General features: G+C 37.4%; 1 long non-coding RNA gene across 1 annotated transcript; it reads right to left on the bottom strand.

The window, feature by feature from the left end:
- Positions 1-624: 624 nt before the first annotated feature.
- On the bottom strand, positions 625-2,659 carry LOC139188130 (uncharacterized). The gene is made up of 2 exons (XR_011571335.1): positions 2,462-2,659; positions 625-1,168 (listed from the first exon to the last, which is right to left on the bottom strand). It is a non-coding gene; the product is annotated as an uncharacterized lncRNA (long non-coding RNA).
- Positions 2,660-6,263: the final 3,604 nt, after the last annotated feature.

The raw sequence follows: 6,263 nt of genomic DNA, 5'->3' as shown, positions 1-6,263 counted from the left end.
ACAAGAACTCAATGACAAACACCACTTCTTTGAAAGTTTCAGGGATGTTGGACTTGGCCAGATTGAATGTGATGGTTGGGACTTGTCCCGTGTCATAGAATTCAACTTCTTTAGGAATGGTTGTCTCAATCACATCCTCTTTTATGCATTCTACATCTTCTCCAGCCACTACTTTCTCTTGAATCATTCTTCTTGGTGTACAAAGTCCTTTGAACATTTCAACACAATCTGGAACTTGATTTGTTGCACCAAGAATTGGAATATCATTTTGCACCTTTAAGAAGGCTTCCACGATGTTTTTTTTACTCTCTTCTTTCTTGGGAATCAAAAACCTGCAAGGAAAATGGATGTTCGGAGGAATAACATTAGAATGAACTGAAATTGGGACGTCCTTACTTGTGGTGGGTGGTTTAGAGGGCTTAGGGGGTTGCGGCAAGGGTTGTTCTACCATTTTCGTGTGTATGTCTTCTTCCTCATCCTCAATCAGCAGCTCCTCATCCACTTCTATGCTATGTTTGGATGTTTTTAGGTTAGCTCCAACCTCCATAGCACTTCCCAAAGTGATAGCATGATGGATTTCAAAATCTTCCTTCGAATTTTCAATAGTTGAGTTGGGGAGTTCACTTTGCTCTTGAATTTGTGCCATGAACTCCATAATCTGCCCAGTTTGCTTCTCCAATTCACCCGTCTTCTTGGCTTGATTTTGCATCTCTTTGTTTTGATTTTCTACTTCCTGGTTCAAAGATGTGAGTAACTTATTAAACATATCATTATCCAAAGACGTACCTGAATTGAATTGGGCAGATTGTTGTGGTGGCTGTGATGGTTTATATGGCCAGTGATAGAACTCCTTCGATGGCGGCAAATATTCTTCTTGTTGTGAGCCCTGCACCAAAGAGTTTAATTCATTAAGAATTTGATTGTAATCTATTGACGAATCTGAGTTTGATTGGGCATATTGTATATGAGGTTGTAGTGGTTGCATAGGTCTTGAATAGAACTCCTCATATGGCTGCCAATATGCTTTGTGTTGAACTTGTTGAGCTTCCCACCACATAGAGTTTGAATGATCACTCCAATCTCTTTGTGGACATTGATTGGCTTGATATCCTTGCTTATAAGACGTACCAAATGTAGGGACACTTTGCATTGTGGTCCTTTCGGCATACTGCCACAATGGAGAAGTAAGATTTGCCAATTGAGCGTGCATGCTAGCAAAATCCATGTCCTACTTCTTTAGTATCTTAAATCAAAGAAAGAGAACTAAATCAAATATCAAAAATTAAAATAAACAAAACAAAACCAAATAAGAAACTAAAAACAAATGACACGAAAAGAAACAAAGTCAGTAACTAAAACAAAAGACACGTAAAAGAAATAAAAAGAAACAACGGGGGATTAGCAAAGTTGCTAATCCCCGGCAACGGCGCCAAAAATTTGATGCGAAAATTAACTTAACACACAAATTAAACCCTCTTATATCAATTGTAGTAAAGAATGTAAGTAGGGATCGTTCTGGACCGGGGATTAGGAGGGCTTGCTAATAACCTCTAAACTGACTTAAAAACATATAAACAAAGTTAAAAACACTAAACTAAACTCAAAGAACTCAAAACAACTAATTAGATTCAAACTAGACACTAAGAATGACTTTGGACGAAAATTGATTTTATCTTGACTTAAAACACTTAAAAACACCATCTAAAATAAGTACTAACTAACAGACACTTTAAAGTAAAGGGGGATTTGGTTTTGGATGAATTTAAGTAAAAACAAGTAACTAAAGACTTAAAACAGATTTTGGACGAATTTGGTGATTTGAATGGATGATGGGCTAGCTAGAAGGTCTTTCTCCACACATAACACACTTGCATATAAAACGATTTCCAGTTGCTTTTCAATAAACCATGAACCTCAACACCCCAAATTAATTAGGTACGATTAAATTAATCCTCAGATTTTCCTAATTTCATTGAATTGGATTATTGCATACAACAACCCAAAGCATTCCCCACAAGTTCCCTACATGAATTGCATAATAGAGATACAAGCAAGAATCATTAAGTTCTATGAAAATCATAAGCATTGACGAAACACTTGTAACTATGAATTGCATGAAACTTATGCCAAGAATTTACTTAACACGGTTGTGACGAACAACATTTACTACTTGTGAATATAAGTTCATAACGATTAGGTGAAACTCCCTTATATCCTAGCATCATATTTATGCATGGAAATTAAGCGTGCACTCTCAAACAACATACACAAATCAGTTTTAATTCAAATGGATAAGTAAATTGAATTCACAACTTATGAATCACAACTGATAGTAATCAAACCATATTGCAAGCATGAACATGGTTTCGAATTCCCCGCTAGCTAAGGGGGGTTTAGTTCCTCATACTTACAAAGCAAAAATAAACAAATTTAGACATTGAAAACAAAAGAAAGAAAACACCTAAAAACGCTCCAACAATCCAACTTGAATGGCAAACACGTCCAAGGGTCCTCCTTCTTCTCTTTGTTGCGGCACAAGGTGTGGTTTGATGGATGAGTGGTAAATTATGGTGGTGGATGGATATAGGTGAGTTATGGTGAAGGGTGGATGGGTGGATTGTGTTCTCTTTGGTTTTCTTCTCCCTTGTTATGGTGAAGGGTGGATGTATTTATAGGCTAGGGAGAGGAGTGTATGGAGTTGTAATGAGTGGATGTAATAGGTGTAGTGGGTGAGTGTTGTTGGGTGGTTGAAATGAGTGGGTGTAGTGGTAGGTGAATGTGTTAGGTGGTTGTAATGAGTGGATGTAATGGGTGTAGTGGGTGGATGTTTGGTAATGAGTGGATGTAATGGGTGTAATGGGTGAGTATTGTGGTAATGAGTGGATGTAATAGGTGTAGTGTGTGAGTGTTGTGGTAATGAGTGGATGTAATGGGTGTAGTGGGTGGATGTTTGGAGTTGTAGGTCAACACACTTGCACACACACATGCTGATTTTTAGCCTTCAAATCTTCAAAAACGTCCATCCTCATGTCTCCATGCTTGCACTATCCAATCTTGGCTCAAAAATGCTCTAAAATGCTCCAAAATGCACTTTCTTGCCAACTTTGTTATTATGACCTACAAACACACGAAAATAGCTTAAAATACATAATTAACTAAGAAATAACAACACAAATGCACAAGAACAAGCTAACTAAGTCGCATAAATATGCTCCTATCATAAACCCACAAAGTGTCTCCTAACTTCTCATGCCACTTCTCTGGACTATCTGCCACCATTCTTTTACTAATGTTTACCAAGATCTTGTTGCTGGCCTCTGCTTGACCATTTGACTGGGGATAGTAAGGACTAGATTGGATCATCTTTATCTTGAACTTACTTGCAAATTCTTCTACTTCCTTTGAAATAAAAGATGGCCCGCAGTCTGTGACAATTGTCTCGGGCACCCCATATCTGTGTAAGATCTTGGTCTCAATGAACTTCTTTACTACAGTTGAGGTGATAGTTTTGACAGCTGAAGCTTCTACCCACTTAGTGAAGTAATCTGTTGCCACAATTATGAATGTATGCCCCCCGCTAGAAGCTAGGTAAATTTACCTGATGAAGTCCATTGCCCATCCTCTGAAGGGCCAAGGTTTGACCACAGGGTTCAAGGGTATTGAGGGCACATATTAGAGATGTCCATGCACTCATCTCTCCTCGAAGAAAAGTTCAGTATGCAAGCCTGCCCGAGGGCGATAAAGGTCATTGACAAACGGCGCATATGTCACATCTCGGCCCGGGCCACCATCACATCCCAGGCTCGACTCCACCGTAGCACGATATTGTTCGCTTTGGGCCCTGACCACGCCCTCACAGTTTTGTTTCTAGGAACTCACACGAGAACTTCTCGGTGGGTCACCCATCATGGGATTGTTCTCACGCGAACTCGCTTAACTTCAGAGTTCCGATGGAACCCGAAGCTAATGAGCTCCCAAAAGGTCTCGTGCTAGGTAGAGATGAGAATATACATATAAGGCTTACAGGATCCACTCCCCTGGGCGATGTGGGATGTTACAATCCTCCCCTCTTAGGGGCCCGAAGTCCTCGTCGGCACACTTCCGGCCAAGGATTGGCTCTGATACCAAATTGTCACGCCCCAAGCCAAGGATTAACGTAAACCTTGGTTCAGAACGCGAATCACACCTTAATTATAATCTTAACTAATATAATTATGAATGTGACTTGAAATAAAAGCATGTATAACTCTCTTGGAATAAAATTCAAATTGAACTGAATAACATATTATTGAAAGTTTTAGCCAAAATTACAACTTATGAACTACTCAGAGTTCACACAAAAGTACTTCTTTATTCAAACAAGAGAGCAAAAGCCAACAAGCTCATCTTTTTATTTCTTTATACATAGTTACACAACAGACAGCAAGCAGACTTTTAGGTTTCTGATTCTGTACCTGCAAAATTTCGTTAGGGTGAGCTTAAAAAGCTCAGTAGGGACATATACCTTCATTACTAAAATAATAAAGTATAATTAATATAGCAGTATTAAAACCAAAATCAGAACAATGCGTAAGAATGCAATGCAAATGCCTTAACTATACCCGTTAATCCACATAACTAAACACCCAGACCTTGTACGTCCTATTCCGTACTTATATCACTTAATCCCGAGTGTTTAAATATATGAAATAACCCCCATCCCTAAACATTCCCGAACTCCCCTTTTGTGAGTCATCTTGCCTAAACTCTTCGTCTCCAGTTCCGAATTACCCTTAAAGAATCTGTGCACTGTGGGCTCGCCTGAGACATGGTACCTACTAAAAGTTTGGCTCAACTACACAAAAACTAATAGTCACAACCTTAGATTCCCGAAGTTCTTTCCAACAATCAAACTTTACTCCCACACCATAGATTTAAATTGCATTTCAAACATTTATACTCAAACAACCACAAGAAACAATATTCATATTCAATTTGAATTCAATAAGTATATCAAACTTGTATGTGTACTTAAGTAAGAAATAATTAAATTAATACATATAGAAGGTTTCCCAGAACCCCCTACCTTGAATTCGATTAATTTTGTTCCTCTGAAGAACCTAATCGGAACACAAAAATACAACCAAAAGTACAAACACAAGTAACACATTAGAAACCAAACTAAGTGTTCAATCACAAAATTGATATTATCTAAAGAAAGTACATAAATTATGGAATCTTATAACTCAAATAATGTCACTCAAATCAACTAAAGAAGACTAGAAAGGAATCTGGAAAAGAAATTAGGTGTGGTAAAAACAGTACTTTGCATCTCGACAAAATCTGCAGAAAACAGCACTATTGAACCAAGTTTAGACTCCTTTTCGAACATTCAAAACTAAACCAAATCATATAATATTGAATGGGTTTTGAAGTTTGTGTTCTGTACTTTAAAAGCATATAAAGTTTTGTAGAAAACGGAGCTCTAAATTGGAAGTTATGCCAAAAGAAAATTGGAGTCTTGAAACTGGAAACCCAGTTTTCTGCTGCTGTTTGGCAGCTCACGACCCAAGTTTAAATAAGGTTTTGATCAATCAAAACTCAACGGAACTGAGTGAAAACAATTGGGTTACGATCATGGAAATATGTATTTTCAAAACACAAAACATTTTCTCTAAAGGAGCACATAAAGACCTATAAATTAAGAGCAAAATAAGGCTACTCGAAACTTGAGTTTTCTCTGCAAAAAAATCAATTTTCTGCATATTACATGATAGTACACTTCCAGTTCATATAACAAAACCCGAAATACTTCCAGGTAGTCCAAAAATCATGTATACAACACCCAAATATAACATGACTCAAAATTAACAAGAAATTAACCTTTTGAAACAAACCCTTGATCAAGAAATTTGATCTACACACCCAATTCGAATTACCCAACTCTAATTCAAGTTCAGATTGGTTCATTGAACAGTAGAAAACCCTAAATAAAACTAAGAACTCCAAATATATCTCATGGCAATTTCAATTCAACTAAGGAAATTAAATTTGAAAAATCTAAATAATCAAGGAACAAGAAATTTACCCTTCAAATCTCTAAATCCTTCCTTCAAAATCATGTTCTCTATCTCTCAATTTCTCTGCCCCCTTTTTTATTTCTGATGTTTTCCCACTTCTCTGCAACCCCTTTTATAGTTTCTCTAATCCTACTCAATCCTATCAGAGTCATGATGAAAACCTAGCTTCCTAGGCCATCCACCTCCTGCTTCTAGACCTCTGTG

This window comes from Malus domestica, chromosome 09 (genome assembly GCF_042453785.1).
Source record: "Malus domestica chromosome 09, GDT2T_hap1".
NCBI lineage: Eukaryota > Viridiplantae > Streptophyta > Magnoliopsida > Rosales > Rosaceae > Malus > Malus domestica.
This window is presented reverse-complemented; position numbering and strand designations above follow the sequence as displayed.